Genomic DNA, 17,459 nt, shown 5'->3' with positions numbered 1-17,459 from the left:
ATTTTCCAGTATTATTGAAATATGCTTGACGTGTAACATTGTATACATTTAAGGTGTATAACATAATGATTTGATATATGTATACATTATGAAATGATTACCACAATAAGAATAGATTAAAAATCCATCATCTCACACAGTTATTTTTTTAAAAAATGTTCTTTGTGTGTGGTAAGAACATTTAAGATCTATTCTCTTAGTATCATTCAGGTATACAGTAGAGTACTGGTAATTATAGGCAGCATACTGTATAGAAAGCCCCCAGAACTTACTCATAACCAGAAGTTTGCACCCTTTGACTATCCTCAACCATTTCCCCACCTCTTTGCACCTGGAAACCATCATTCTACTCTGTTTCTATGAGGTTGTCTTTTTAAAATTCCACATTATAAGTGAGATAATACAGTATTTGTCTTTGTCTGCCTGACTTATTTCTCTTAGCATAATGTCCCCACGGTTCATCTGTGTGGTCACAAATGGCAGGAGTACCTTCTTTTTAATGGCTAAATAATATTCCTTTGCATATATGGGTCACATTTTCTTTATCCATTCATCTGGTGATGGACATATAGATCCAAAGGAAGCATAGGGGAGAGATTTTCAGGAGCTGGGGAGGGTTTAAGAAGAGACCCATCAGTGAAATAGTCATTTTTCAAGATTTACAAGGCATGTGAGCAGCTTTGGTAGATCATAATAACAGTATCCATTAAATAAGAATTTCCCTGCTCTCCTTTTGCTTTCCTGCACTCTAGTTATGGAAGATGAGCAAGATGGGAGAGAAGAATTCCTACACAAAGAAAGAGAATTGAAGCTTGGTCCTGTTCTGCTACTGTAGGTGCCTTTGTTCAACAAGCTCCATATATGTGATGTGTTATAAGTTGTAACATAGGTATTTAACCATTTCTTTGGTGAACTTTACTTCATGATATGATATATATTTTGATATGTGGTGTATATTGTGTGTATACTTCTAGCTGAAATATCCATGACGCTAGCTTCATACACCAATCCTTTTCTTTAATATGCAGATCTAGGGGTGCCTGGGTGGCTCAGTTGGTTAAGCGTCCGACTTCGGCTCAGGTCACAATCTCACTGTCCGTGAGCTCGAGCCCCGCGTCCGGCTTTGTGCTGACTGCTCAGAACCTGGAGCCTGTTTCGGATTCTGTGTCTCCCTCTCTCTCTGACCCTCCCCCGTTCATGCTCTGTCTCTCCCTGTCTCAAAAATAAATAAAACGTTAAAAAAAATTTAATATGCAGATCTATATTTAACCATCAGTACTATCATGAAGAGATCTTCCAGGGAGGATCTAGGTCTACAACTCTATTAGCCTTTTAAATAATTAATATTCCAGTTGCTATACTATTAAAGGAATAATATCTTATGTAAAAGTTGTTCCTATTCAAAACATGAAAACACTACATATATAAGCTTATTTTCCAGAGGTATCTACTATTAACATTAATGTGTCTACATATATCTGCATAAAGATTATTTTTCCTCTAAGAGGAATTATGCAAAATAAACAGAGACAGGTTTTATAATCATTTTCACCTATTTATTTTATTGGTTAGTTACCTTATTTTTTATCATTTATTTTCTATGACTTATCTGTCATTGGCTTTTTACTTCAGATGTGGGTTAAGCTGCATAATCTCAACATAATTTTTAGGATCTTTAATTACATAAAACTTTGGTGAACTCATTGTGTGCTGAGATATTTTTTATGCTGTTTCAAAGTCTCTGTTTTATATTTTGTATTCACCCCAATGCAAGGTCTTCATCACATCAGATTTAGGTTTTAACTGTGATAGAATAGAACTACAATTTTTTTTCCTTCAAATCTAAATTAATGTCATCCATTCCATTATCTGGAGATATTTCTTTATAACTAACATATTCAAGTAGGCATTTAGAAATGCACGCTGCTCAGAAAAGTAGACACATCAGAGGAAGTGACTGCTTACATGTATTGCAAAGTTTCCAATATCGAGAAACGTCTCCATGATTTTGCTCCAGGACTGTATGTTATAAATCTGAAAACAGGTTATATTTGGAACAGCTCCAAAACTAATAAAAAAAAAAATTCTGCCTTTTTTTCCTGAAGAGTCCTACCTCCATGCAGATGTACAGTACAGACGTACAGTAAGTTTTCTCACAAGTATGAATTTTGAGTAAGTTATTCAACTATAAGTAGGGTACCACCTCATCTGTTCCTGTGGTTTTAGTATGGGATTTAGATTGGGGACAAGAGGCCTTTAAACCCGGATTACCCATGTAGTGTAAACATAGGGAAGACGAGATGAATCTTGGAGAGATTTTCTTTTTCTTTCTTTCTTTTTTTTAATTTAAATTCAAGCTAGTTAACATACAGTGGAGTCTTGGCTTCAGGAGTAGGACCCAGTGATTCATTTCTTACATATACATCCAGTGCTCATCCTTAAATGTGCCCTCTTTAATGCCCATTTAAACCATCTCCCCCCAGCAACCCTCAGTTTGTTCTCTGTATTTAAGAGGCTCTTATGGTTTTCCCCCCTCTCTATTTTTAATCTTATTTTTACCTCCCTTTCCCTATGTTCATCTGTTGAGTTTCTCAAATTACACATGAGTGAAATCATATACCTCTCTTTCTATGATTGATTTATTTCACTTAGCAAAATACCCGATAGTTCTATCCATGTTCTTTCAAATGGAGTGATTTTCATGTAATAAAAAAAAATCAATGTTTTTATCGATGAAATGTAAAATAAGGAATGGAGAATGTTTAAATATCACTCTTTCAGTCTTTCGTTAGAAAGCACAATATAACTTTCCAGCTCTGAAAAACTTTACTGTTCTAAATAAATGATTAGTACCTAAGCTATTAACACCACTGTAGTTAATACAAATTTTATATTTGGATCAAGTTGAACCCTATGAGTGTACAAAGCAACCATGTTATCTTAGTCTTCTACAAAACTTTTAGTGCAGTATCCTTGGCTTTTATAGAAAGCTGCTACTGTATACAGCTATGTCAAATCTTCCTTTGCACATAGCATAAATGTTTTATTTTGTCCATAATAATAAGCCCTGCATGTAGAGTTGTCTTTAGAATTTAATGCTAAGAAAACTTTGCTTTTTTGAAATGTTGGTATAGTATTTTTTCTCCAATAATACAAAATTTTTTAAAAAATAATCCAGAGTACTTTTCTATTGTCTTGATTGTCATAACTTCAGAGAAAGTATTTGAAGTTAAGTCATAGAAAATATGTCCTAGTTAATCTATGTAAAGTTTGTACTTTCACTAATTTTGTATCATGTCATTTTTATTTTGCTATTTGTAAATGTATTAGAGTTGTTTAGTGGTAAAACTGTTGTTTTGAAGCCAAAATTCCTGGATTCGAATTTGGGCTCCTCCCCTTGGTATTAAATGGCTCTGCGCCTCAGTTTTATTATGTCTACAATGATAAAAATAGTACATAAGACATTGAGACAAAAGTTGGTAAAATTGATTTGAGAAACAAAATATGCAGTCTATATAAAGTGTTTACAAAAATGTTTGACAGAAATTGAGGTTTCAATACATTCAATAACTTCTTTTTTCACTACATTTGTTGCAAGTTACTCCAAAATATTTTAGAATAAGAATATACATATGCACTTGATAAACAATAAATGAGCATCCATAATGCATACCAAATTGTGATAAGTGTTAGAGGGCCTTATAGAGAAATTTATTCCATCTTATGGCAGCAGAAAATTTGTTAGGATAGTAAAATGATATGCATGAGATAATCAAAGTATAAATAGGTACAACCATATATAGGGATAACTATAATTATATTGAAAAAGTATGTGAAGACGTGGTGCCAAAGTTGTTTACTGTAGCAAGAAGATAGTATATTTTGGACAGATATGAACTGAGTATTAGATGTAGGTAGAATTTAGAACTAGACTGAAGGAGAGAGAATTGTGGGTAATTCATGTTAGGGTGCTAAGCCTAGACTGAGCAAGATGAGTGGATGCAAAGTGAGGCGGCCCATTGATTTCACGAGGTTATAATTTGGAGAGTAGTAGAAGGCCTAATTTGCTAACTAGAAATTGGGAACTAACAAAATCTTTTAAGAGTGACATGCTGAAAATAGTGCTTTAGAAAGCAATAATCTGGAAGCTTAAAAAACGAATGCTGAGAAGGCCAAGATAACCATGTAAGATTTTAAAATTATTATTACTATACTCAAGTTGAGATAAGGAGGTTTCAAATTTGAAGTATAACTATAGCAGTGAAAAAAAAGAAAGAAAGATGAATGTGAGGATTATTTCAAGCACTAGATTAAAAATATTTCTTATATATTGAAAACATAGTGTTATTACTTACAGAAGTTTGATAAGTAGGAATGGGGCTTATTAAAAGTTGTCACCATTAGTGACAGGTGGGAAGGAGCTAAGATGGCAAACAAGTAGGAGGGCCCTCGGCTTGCCTCATCCCTGGAACACAGCTACATAAATGTCAAATCATTTTGAATATGCAACATATTGACCTGAGGACTGACAGAACAAATTGCACAACTAGAGGGAAGGAAGAAGCCATATTGTGGAAGGTAGGAAGTGAGGGGATGTGGTTTGGGTGATAAATGGATCATGGGTGCTGTGGAGGAGAGGGACCCTGGTTATGGACAGAGGAGAGAGAGAGAGAGAGAGAGAGACGTATACAGGGGATTGCACAAGGGAAACACTTCCCTAAAGCCAGTGAGAACATAAAAATGAGACGGGCTGGTTTTTATGAGATTTTTCAACCAGTGGGGTTCAAGGTCTGGAGTTTTAGAGGTCCACAGTGTGACTGGTATAGAGCCCCAAGGGTACTGCAGTGCTCCTGTGGAAAAGGCCTGTAGAAAACCTGGAGCAGAAGTTGCAGTCTGAGGGTCTCCTGGGACACATAGCAAGAGATTTTTCCCCCTTCTCCAAGTGCATCTGGAAGATGTCCCTCTCTAGGGACAAAGTAGCTGGTGGGTGCGATATCCACCCCCCACCCCTCAACATAAACTAACTACAGTAAGCAGCATAGCAGTAACAGTGATGGCCTAAACTGCTTATAACAAGCCCTGTACACCTGTTCTATGCAGGTGCTTCTTTTCTTGGGTAAGTGTGCCTGGGAACCAGCGCAGAAGACCAGCACAAATCCCCACAGGTACACGTTTATTGTCCATGAAGTTCTTCAAAGCTTCAGTTTAGTGGAAATAGCATCAGGTCTCTTTTAACAAGCAGACCAGAGCACACATAGTTAAAATTTGACACACTCTGGGCAGGGTCCAAATACTCTCCATGGAAAGCAAGGAGAAACTCAGTAGAAGACTGACCTGAAATATAGAGCAGCCAAAACACAGGAGCAGAGTGCACCCAGGATACAGCACAGACACTTCCTGAAGCCCCAGGCCCTGGACCATATGTGATATCTTCTTCATAAAGCCATTACTTTTAGGAATACGAAACATAACAGACTTTCCAAACACAGAGAAGAATACAGAAACCTAGATAAAATGTAAAGATAGAGGAATTCATTCCAATCATAGCCAGGGATCTAATCGAAACATATATAAGTAATGTGCCTGATCCAGAATTTGAAACAACAAACAAGGATCCTATCTGGGCTTGAGAAAAGCATAGAAGATACCAGGGAGTCCCTTACCACAGTGATAAAAGAGTTAAAACTAATGAGGGCAAACAAGAATGCAATAACTGAGATTTGAAACCAGCTGAATATAATCACCACAAGGATGGAAGAAGCAGAGGAATGAATAAGTGATATAGAAGTCAGAATTATGGAAAATCATGAAGCTGCGCAAAAGGGGATAGAAGGTTTACTCAAGGAAATTCTGGCTGAAAGTTTCACTAATCTGGGAAGGAAACACATTCAAATCCACGAGGCACAAATAACTTCCATCAAAATTAAGAAAAGTAAGCCAACACCAAGACATATCATAGTTAAATTTGCAAAATATAAATATAAAGAAAAAAAATCTAAAAACAAAAAGAAGCCTCTAACTTGAAAGAAAAGACAAACCATTTTAGGAGCAGATCTCTCCATAAAAACTTGTTAGGCAAGAAAGGAATGGCATGATATATTCAACATGCTGAATAGGAAAAATATGCAGCCACAAATACTCTATCCAACAAGACTATCATTCAGAATAGAGGAAGAGATAGAATTTCCCAGACAAACAAGAACTAAAGGAGTTTGTGACCATTAAGCTAGAGCTGCAAGAAATATTAAAGGTGACTATTTAAGTGGGAAAGAAAGACCAAGAGTAAGAAAGTGTCAAAAGGAACAGAAAAAATCTCCAACAACAACAACAAAACCAGTAATAAATGGCAATAAAATAATATCTATCAATAATTATACTGAATGTATATGGACCAAATGCTCTAATCAAAAGACATAGGTTATCAGAATGGATAATAAAACAAGACCCCTCTATATTCTGCCTACAAGAGACTCATTTTAGGCCTAAAGACACCTCCAGATTGAAATGAAAGGAGGGAGAAACATTTACCATGCAAATGTATATCAAAAGAAATCTGAAGTAGCAATACTTATATCAGACAAACTATACTTTAAAACAAAGACTGTAACAAGAAGTGAAGAAGGGCACTCTATCATAATAAAGGGGTCTGTCAAGATCCAACAAATAAATATTTATACCCCAAACTTGGAGTCACCCAAATATATAAAACAATTAATAACAAACATAAAGGAACTCTTTGACAATAATACAATTATAGCAGGGGCCATTAACATTCCATTTACATCAATGGACAGATCATCTAAGCAGAAAAATCAACAAGAAACAATGGTTTGAATGACACACTGGACCAGATGGACTTAATAGATATAATCAGAACATTTCATCATAAAGCAGCAGAATACACTTTCTTTTTGATTGCTCATGGGACAGTCTCCAAAATAGATCACATACTATGTAATATTTGGGCCTCAAAACATCCAAAAAAAAAATGAAATCATACCATACATATTTTCCAACCACACACACAAGAAAAAAGTTCAGAAAAACTACAAATACATGGGTAAAAAAACATTCTACTAAAAAATGAATGAGTCAATCGGGAATTAAAGAAGAAATAAAAAGAAATACATGGAAACAAATGAAAAACACAACAATCCAAAACCTTTGGGATACAGCAAAAGCAGTCATAAGAGGTAACTATAAGCAAAACAGACCTACATTCAGAAGTAAGAAGTCTCAAACACCCAACCTAACCTTACACCTAAAGAACCTAGAACAACAAATGAAGCCTAAAGCCATGAGAAGAGAAATAATAAAGATTTCAGCAGAAATAAATGATATAGAAACAAACAAACAAAAAACAACAATAGAACAGATCAAAGAAAACAGGAGGGGGTTCTTTGAAAAAATTAATGAAATTGATAAACCCCTAGCCAGATTTATCAAAAAGAAAGAGGAAAGTATCAAAATAAATAAGATCACCAGAGAGGAGAAATCACAACCAACACCACAAATGTAAAAGTAATTATAAGAGAACATTATGAGCACTTTTATGCAAACAAATTGGGCCATCTGGAAGAAAAAAATTCCTAGAAACAAATAAATTACCAAAACTGAAACAGGAGGAAATAGAAAACTGGAACAGACCAATAACCAGCAAAGAAATTGAATCAGTAATCAAAAATCTCCCACGAGTCAAAAGTCCAGAGCCCGATGGCTTCCCAGGAGAATTCTACAAAATATTATTTATTTATTTATTTATTTATCCCAACTATTTAAATTTTTTAAATTGTTTTTATTTAGTTTTGAAGGAGTGAGAGAGATAGAGCATGAGTGGGGGAGGAAAAGAGAGACACACACACACACACACACACACACACACACACACAGAATTTGAAGCAGGCTCCAGGCTCTAAGCTGTCAGCACAGAGCCCGATGCAGGGCTCGAACCCATGAGCTGTGAGATCATGACCTGAGCCGGAGTCGGATGCTTAACTGACTGAGTCACCCAGGCGCCCCAATATCTACCATTTAAAGTTAATATATAATATAATAAAAACTTCCAAACCCATTCTAAGAAGCTAGAATTACCCTAAATCCAAAACCATCAAAAACCCACTAAAAAAAAAGAACTACCAACCAATATCTCTGATGAACATGGATGCAAAAATTCTTTAAAAAATGCTAGCAAATCAAATCCAATAGTACATTCAAAGAATCATTCACCACAATCAAGTGGGATTTATTCCTGGGTTGCAAATCAATCGGTGATATACCACATTAATTAAAGAAAGGTGAAGAACCATATGATCCTCTCAATAGATGTAGGAAGAGAATTTGATAAAATATAGCTTCCATTCTAAATAAAACTCCTCAACAAAGTAGGGATTGAGGGAATATACCTGAACATCATAAAGGCCACTTATGAAAAACTCACAGCTGATATCATCCCCAATAGGAAAAACTTAGAGCTTTTACTTTAAGGTCAGGAACAAGACAGGGATGTATATTCTCACCACTGTTATTTAACATAGTACTTGAAGTCCTAGTCTCAGCAATAAGACAACAAAAGAAAGAAAAGGCATCCAAATCAGCATCCAAATACAGTGAAAGTCAAACTTTCACTATTCCCAGACAACATTTTATTCTATGTGGAAAACCCAAAGGACTGTCACCAAAGTATTGTTATAACTGATACATGAAATAAGGAAAGTCGCAGGATACAAAATCAATGTAGAGATATCAGTTCCATTTCTATACACCAATAATGAAGCAGCAGAAGGAGAAATCAAGAAGTTAGTCCCATTTACAATTGCATCAAAAACTATAAGATACTTATGAGTAAACCTAACCAAAAAAGTGAAATATCTGTACTCTGAAAACTATAAAACACTGATGAAAGAAACCAAGAATGAGGCAAAGAAATGGAAAAACATTCCATGCTCATGGATTGGAAGAAAAAATATTTGTTAGAATATCTACTACCCAAAGCAATATACACATTTAATGCAATCCCTACCAAAATACCACCAACATTTTTCAAAGAGGCAGAACAACCAATCCTGAAATTTGTATGGAAGCACATAAGAAAGCCAAAAAAATCTTTAAAAAAATGCAAAACTGGAGGTATAACAATTCCAGATTTCAAGTTATATTACAAAGCTCCAGTGATAAAGACAGTATGGTACTCTTAAGAAAACAGACACATAGATCGATGGAACAGAAAAGAAACCCAGAAATGGACCCACAGCTATATAGTTAATTAATCTTCAACAAAGCAGGAAAGAATATCCAGTGGAAAAAACCCAGTTTCCTCAACAAATTGTGTTGGGAAAACTAGACAGCAACATGCAAAAGAATGAAACTGGACCAATTCCTTACATCATACACAAAAATAAATTCAAAAGGGATGAAAGATATAAATGTGAGACAGGAAACCATCAAAACTCTAGAGGAGAACACAGGCAATAACCTCTTGACATCAACCAAAGCAAGTTCTTACTAGACGTGTCTCCTGAGAAAAGGGTATCAAAAGCAAAAATGAACCAGTGGGCCCTCATCAAGATAAAAAGCTTCTGCACAGTGAAGGAAACAGTCAACAAAATTAAAAGGCAACCTTTTGAATTGGAGAAGATATCTGCAGATGACATATCTGATTAAGGGTTACTATCCAAAATGTATAAACTTATAAAATTGAACATCCAAAGTCCAAATAGTACAGTTAAGAAATAGGTAGAAGACATGAATGGACATTTTTCTAAAGAAGACATCCAGATGGCCACCAGATACAAGAAAAGATGCTCAACATCACTCATATTCAGGGAAATGCACATCAAAACTACAATGAGATATCCCTTCACGCCTGTCAGAATGGCTAAAGTTAAGAACACAGGAAACAACAGATGCTGGTGAGGATGTGGAGAAAGGGGAACCCTCTTACACTCTTGGTGGGAATGCAAACTGTGCACCCACTCTGGAGAACAGCATGGAGGTTCCTCAAAAAGTTAAAAATAAAACTACCCTATGACCCAGCAATTATAAATACCTAGGTATCTACCCAAAGGATATAAAAATACTGATTTGAGGGACACGTGCACCCCAATGTTTACAGCACCATTATCAACAATAGCCAAATTGTAGAAAGAGTCCAAATGCTCATCAACTGATGAATGGAAAAGGAACACACAGACACACACACACACACACACACACACTCAAAATGGAATATTACTCAGCCAACTAAAAGAATGAAATCTTTCCACTTGCAATCATGTAGATGGAGCTAGAGTGTATTGTGCTAAGCATAATAAGTCATTCAGAGAAAGACAAATACCATATGATTTCACTCGTATGTGGAATTTAAGAAACAAAACAGATGAACATAGAGAAACAAAGACAGAGAGAGAGAGAGAGAGAGAGAGAGAGAGAGAGAGAGGCAAACCATAAAACAGACTCTTAAGTATAGAGAACAAACTGATGGTTACCAGAGGGGAAGTTTGTGGGGGATGGGTTAAAGAGGTGATGGGTATTAAGGAATGCATCTTGTGATGAGCACTGGGTGTTGTATGTAAGTGAAGAATCACTAAATTCTACACCTAAACTAATACTACACTCTATGTTAACTGGAATTTAAATAAAAACTTGAAACTACAAAAAAATAAAAAATAAAACACAAAAGAGTACAAATATATATAAATCTCTGAAAAAGGAAAGCAAAATAATGGGACAAAATAAACACTGAAAAAAAGTTGTCACCATTAGCAAATGCAGTGTGTGTGTGTGTGTGTGTGTGTGTGCACATGTGTGTGTTGGATGAGAAGGAGAGGAAGCTAGACCTCTGTGTGTAATATTTGACAAGGTAAGCACCTAAGAGTAATATAATTTCATCTTTTGTACAAGTGTATTTGTCTCATCACTGGTGTTTCCATCAAGATGATTTCTTGGTTTCACTCTATACAGTCTAAATTTTTTTTCATGATTTTTCATGACTTTTATCATTGATAAAAATCCATTACTTTGGGAGACAAGTAATTATTCTTTGTGTTTACTCTTGTCTTGACTATTCACTTGTATGACATTAAGTCAGGATTGAAAGAGGGATTGGCATGAGTTTGTTTGATATCCTTAGGACAACCACATAGGCACTTAGGTTTTACATTCTGTACACAAAATTCAAATTAACCATGGCATTTTAAGTAATGGTGGTAAATGAATATGTGAAGGGAAGAGTTTAGACGTATTTATGATGGTATTAACAAGTAATTTCAGTACAGAAGTGAGGTAAGAGATATTCAGGGAACAAAGAAAGGCAAGAGTAACATTGGGGAGTCATGAAACTTCAAGATCTATTCAAGTGTTATGGAAACTGAGTATAAGTTTAAGGAGATGAAAGGGTAAGACTTGAAGCTGGAAATATACATTATGGACCCAGATTATTAAAACTAATACATGAAACTAGATTGTGAAAACCTCTGGATTCTCTGCTTTATGAATTAGAACTATGATATTCAACTCACACATATGAACAGTTTCTGAGATGACTATTGAGCCTATCCATAGACCAACTGACTAACACATATAAGGTTATTTTATATATTAATTTTGTAGTTCTGAATACATATCACAAGGCTTGGACTATATCTGATAATTTGCCCTGATATCTTCTTAGATTTCACAAAGTTGTTTGGTGAGTCCAGAATCAGGAGAAGTGAACTGAAACTTTTTTCTGATTAAGGTAATACTCATTCAGAAGATTATCATATACTGAGTTTTTATTTTAATGAGATATTTTAGAGTCTGTGAAAAAAGGCGACATTTACAGTGATTTATGAAGTGTACATTTTTAAAATTAATTAATGGATCTTCATAAATCTGGAGCGAGTCTTTACTAAGAAATCTTGATTTTTTTTCTGCACCAAAATTATTTCAGTGAAAATGTAGAAGTCTGTATGATATAACTTCCATTTGTGTAATAGTAGAGATCCACAAATGTATTAGAACTGACTTTTATAACATAGGAATCTAGGCTACATCCAATAGACTAAAATATAAAAAGAGGCTAAGTATAAAATACTGCTAACTGGTGTGTGGAAAAAGAAGGTGTAGGAAAAATCCACTGACCAAGACGAGGAACATCTGGCTTAGAAGCAATTCACATAAGGCCAAAACAGAACAAAGGAAAGAAAAAGGTTGCCCTTGACTGCAAGATGAATATGAGGCAACATGTGAAAAAATCTTTCAGTCTTATATGCCTTAAAAGAAGTATAAATTGCAAGTAGAGAGTGATATTTCAAGGAGATAGTTTATAGGAAGAGTGATGTCAAACGTTGACAGTGGATTATTTGACAGAGATACTGGCAGGATAAAAATCACCTAATAGCAGCTTGAAGGGACAGCTTAATAAAAAAATAAAGACAGTAAATCCAGAAATGAGAAAACTATGGGTCAAGAGTGTATCTGTCTTTTTAAATTTTGAAAGCTTGTCATTTAGAGGATCAAGTAGAGATAGTCAATGTCCTACCTTAAATTTGGCTAAAGCCTCTGCCAATCAGACTAAGAGTTCCAGAGAAGTAAACTTTAGCTTACTGTAAAGAAAAATACTTTCTAACAAGGAGTCTTGTACAAAATAATTTTGTAATTGTCCCAAGAGTATTTAACAGGTTAAGAAATAATACTGAATGTTCACTCCTCCTGTAGCCCTCATGGGATGACCCTGGAGTTTGCCCTTATTAAGAAATTGTAATTAACTTATTTTCAGTCCTCTCTCAGGGGGACTGTTTCCTCCAAACTTCAAAAAAACTTCATGCTGCTATTTTCTGAAATAGTTTCACAGGATTGGAAAAAACTACCACTACCGTGGATTTTAGCTGCTACTATTTTTGCAGGTTGTCAGAGACTGGGAAATCTTGTTATGGGTCTTAAATTTCCATTTTGCTCCCATCTTCATTCAAAGGTTTGCAAAACATGTCAGCATGGAGGCAGAGATTTTTGTGCAGCTTGATTTCATAGATCTATTGGCACTTACTTTAATTTTGGTAGAGAAATACCAGGAATTCTCTAAGGGAGCCAAGGAGATTCCTAGTCCATCATGTTCATTGGTGTTCCGGAAGACAGACACAACAGGTTTTCAAACAAAATTATACTAAAGAAAGAGCAAACTTTAATAATAGGTAATAAAAATTATGGCTCCGTAGGCAATGCCACCAACAAAAAATATAGTCATGTTGTGCTTAAGGAGGTTGTTATTTTCTTGGGGATTAAACATTATTTGAGATGTTTAATTTTGGCATTGTCATTGATAGATTTATTTATTTATTTATTTATTTATTTAATTTTTTAAGGTTTACTTATTTTTGAGACAGAGAGAGAGAGAGAGAGAGACAGAGTTCTAACGGGGGAGAGAGAGAGAGGGAGACACAGAATCCGAAGCAGGCCCCAAGCTCTAAGCTGTCAGCACAGATACTGATGTGGGGCTCGAACTCATGAACCATGAGATCATGACCTGAGCCAAAGTCAGATGCTCAACTGACTGAACCACCCAGGCACCCTGATAGTTTTTATTTCTTAAATGCATTTTCTTTTCTAGATTGCAATAAAAAGAATTTGGACCTCTGAAGTTTTCCATGGAAAAGTTCATAAAATAGAAAAACAATATAAGTTTAGGTAAGAATAATTAAAAAGGGATCACACCTATTTTAGATATATAATAAGACAGCCAAGAACATTTCCTACATGTCTAAAAGATATTTTCCTTGCATTTCAAAATGCTTTTATTAATGCTTATTTATTTTTCAAGGAGAGGGACACAGAGCATGAGCAGGGGAGGGACAGAGAGAGAGAGGGAGACAAAAATTTGAAGCAGGCTCCAGGCTCTGAACTGACAGCACAGAGCCCGACACGGGGCTCAAACCCACCAACTGTGAGATCATGACTTGAGCTGATGTTGGACACTTAACCAACTGAGCCACCCAGGCACCCCCCAAATATTTATTCTTAATACTAGTGAGCTCCAACCATCAATAAACTTTGCTATCTAATCAATAAACTTTGCTATCTAATCTATTCTTTTACACAGTTGACCTTTTTTTATTGGTTCCTTATTTTGAAGTTTTAATTTTTTCTCAAATCTAGAAAAGTTTGAAATGACATGAATTTCTTGACAGATTTATGTGGAAAAAATACAGTGTTAATAAACTTCACAGAATAAAATATATAAAGGCATCACTTAAATTTTAGTTTTGCACTTAAATAAAATTAGACTATTTCCAGAAGTTGAAGACAGATTGCATTTAAAAAAAATTTTTTTTTAACGTTTATTTATTTTTGAGACAGAGAGAGACAGAGCATGAACGGGGGAGGGTCAGAGAGAGGGAGACACAGAATCTGAAACAGGCTCCAGGCTCTGAGCTGTCAGCACAGAGCCCGGCGCGGGGCTCAAACTCACAGAGTGAGAGATCATGACCTGAGCCAAAGTGAGACCTTAACCGCTTAACCGACTGAGCCACCCAGGCGCCCTGAAGGCAGATTGCATTTTAAAAGATCTCTAGATGAGACAATTGGGCCTTTAGAAATTTACCTGTACTCGTAAGAGGGTTTTTTTGTTTTTTGTTTTTTGTGGGTTTTTCTTTTTTTTTTTTTTTTTTGGTAAAAAATTCGTATTATCTTGAAATATACTTTTAGCTTCTTTGTCTTACTTTTACTTATTTTTATACTGTAATGAAGCATAATATTATTATGAGAAAAATAAATACTAAGTGCTAAATTCAAGGAAGTGTATTTTTCTTACTATGAGGAGTTTATCAGATTTTAATGTTTGAAATCACAAATGACATCTAACAATTACAGAGTCATGTGTGTAAACTTAATGGGGTAATGAATATGAAGATGTTTTTTCAGCTATCAGGTCTCTTTTAATGTGAAGTGTTATATGTGATAATAGAGAAATAGAATTTGCCATGGGTGGTAAGGGAGGAGACAACCACTCAGAAGTGACTGACTTCATTCTTGTAGGCTTCAGGGTCTGTCCAGAGCTCCACAGTCTCCTTTTCCTACTATTCCTGATTGTTTATGGGATGGTCCTTCTGCGGAACCTGAGCATGACTGACATCATTGTGATTGATCCCCGGCTGAACACACCAATGTATTTCTTCCTAGGCAATCTCTCCATCACTGACCTCTCCTACTTCACTGTTATTGTACCCAAAGCCATGGTCAACATCCTATCTCACAAAAAGACCATATCCTTTGCAGGTTGTGTGACTCAATTGTTTCTTTATGCATTTTTCATGGTCACCGAGGCCTCTGTCCTGGCAGCCATGGCCTATGACCGCTTCATCGCCATCTGCAATCCACTCCTTTACACTGTCCACATGTCAAGAAGCCTCTGTATCCAGTTGGTGGTTGGTTCCTATCTCTGTGGCTGAGTCAGTTCCATCCTTCAAATCAGTGTAACATTCTCAATGTCTTTCTGTGCTTCCCGAGTCATTGATCACTTCTATTGTGATTCAAACCCAGTTGAGAAGATCTCCTGTTCCAATATCTTTATGAATAAGATGGTGTCATTCAGTCTGACTGTCCTCATTATTTTGCCCACAATAGTTGTTATTGTGGTATCTTACATGTATATTGTGTCTGTAGCTTTAAAGATGCACTCCAGTGAAGGGAGGAAGAGAGCCTTCTCCACTTACAGTTACCACCTGGGGATCATAAGTTTGCTCTGAGACTATTTCCTTTGTCAATTTCACACCTCCCAATGACCTTAAACTTTGTAAACTGGCTTCAGTATGTTACATTTTGTTCACACCTATGCTGAACCCTTTAATCTACTCTCTGAGAAATAAGGGTGTTAAAGATGCCATGAGAAAAGTCCTATGGAAGGAAAAGTTTTACTTTAAATCTGCTTCCACTTGTTTTACTGTTTCTTGTACCAATTGATTTTGTCTGCTTGATCTTCTAGACTCAGACATTTAAAGTTCAGGCTGATTAAAAGACAAAACAAAACAAAGCATGTTAACTCTTTTATTCCACAGCATTAATAATTTCCCATAAAAAATGCTCCAAATAACTTATTCACATTTCCTCGAGGCAATGTTAAATATGAAAATTCTGGACACCCATGAACATTGGCATATTTCTACAAGGAGTTATATATTTCTTAGTCTCCAGGTATTAATATGTTATGCAAATGGGGAAGTATAGAATTTTAATGTTTCTCTTCCCTGTATACCTAAGTAAAATTGAGATACAGAAAATACCTAGTACGATTAACTTAGAAACTGTGTGACCAGGTTTTATATGCAAATATATTCAGTATAAATGCTAATTCTGTGTTTTGTTTTTAATGTCATTCCAAAGATGTGAGTGCATGAAAATAAGATAACGAAAAAAATGGAAAGGTAAAATAGCCAGTGATCCTTGTTGAATTAAAGGGACCAAAGAGGGAACAAGGGAAAACTAGTGATTTGGTAAATTACGACATTTTGTTTGGTTTTCTTTGAATGGGATAGTCATCCCTAGTTTGCTCTAATACTGTGAGTATATTTTAGGATGCTTATGGTATTTTATAGCTGATGCCCTGTATCATCTGGATAATACAAATCATTGGTAGTGACTATGCAACTAGTAAAAACGCCATAGAGAAATAAAGTCAGGTTGAAAATCTGTTAAAAAAAAATCACAATCCTTACAATAATATCTATGATTATTTGAAGTATATGTGTGTGCATGCATATGTGTGTTATTCTGTCTATGCATGAGAGTGTTTGGATTAGTTTGATATAGGGTAATTTTAAAATGTGATCAAGATGTCGAGGGAGGCCAAGTTACAGAGAAATTCATGTCAGAGTTACTGATTTTACAACTGATATAAATAATACTTCAGCTAAACAGTTACAGTGCTTCATTCCAGTCTATATAAAACAGACACAAACTCAACCTAATATAAAATATTGATATTTTATCAGGTCTCTTTTTTTCTGGTTTTGTTTATGTAAAAGGCCTCCTATGATGAATGTACAATGGTAAGCATCTTTATGGGTTAATGTTTATTAGGGTAAGAGACTTGATAAATAAGTTTTTTATTTAGGAAATAAAAGGAGAGAAGCAAAGTGATTGATTTTAGAAATCAAAGTTGTATTTATTCCCTCCTCCCTAAACTTGTGAATGAATCTACCATTTTTCTTGGTATTCATATGCTACTGTTTAAATGATATTCAGAAAAACATCATTTGAGAGAGAAATAGGAATCCGGATCATCCTTGGGAAAGTGACCGTTGGCATTGGTTGTTATTAGTCTGGAATTAATAAGTAGGCTTAGATTTTGCTTATTTCCACTAGATGCCCATTAGTATTAGAATGTCACTCTGTGGTAGATCTAACAAGTGTCAGTCACTAAAGACTGTTGGGAAAAAGATTTGAATATTGGATTAGAATACAGCCTGGATTTGTTTGCTTTAGTTTTT

General features: G+C 35.2%; 1 pseudogene; it reads left to right on the top strand.

Annotated features, from left to right (window-relative positions):
- Positions 1-14,954: 14,954 nt before the first annotated feature.
- On the top strand, positions 14,955-15,719 carry LOC109261085 (olfactory receptor 9K2-like; annotated as a pseudogene).
- The last annotated feature ends 1,740 nt before the right edge of the window (positions 15,720-17,459 follow it).

Source organism: Panthera pardus, unplaced genomic scaffold (genome assembly GCF_024362965.1).
Source record: "Panthera pardus isolate Hobbes unplaced genomic scaffold, ASM2436296v1 HiC_scaffold_6, whole genome shotgun sequence".
Classification (NCBI taxonomy): Eukaryota; Metazoa; Chordata; class Mammalia; order Carnivora; family Felidae; genus Panthera; species Panthera pardus.
This window is presented reverse-complemented; position numbering and strand designations above follow the sequence as displayed.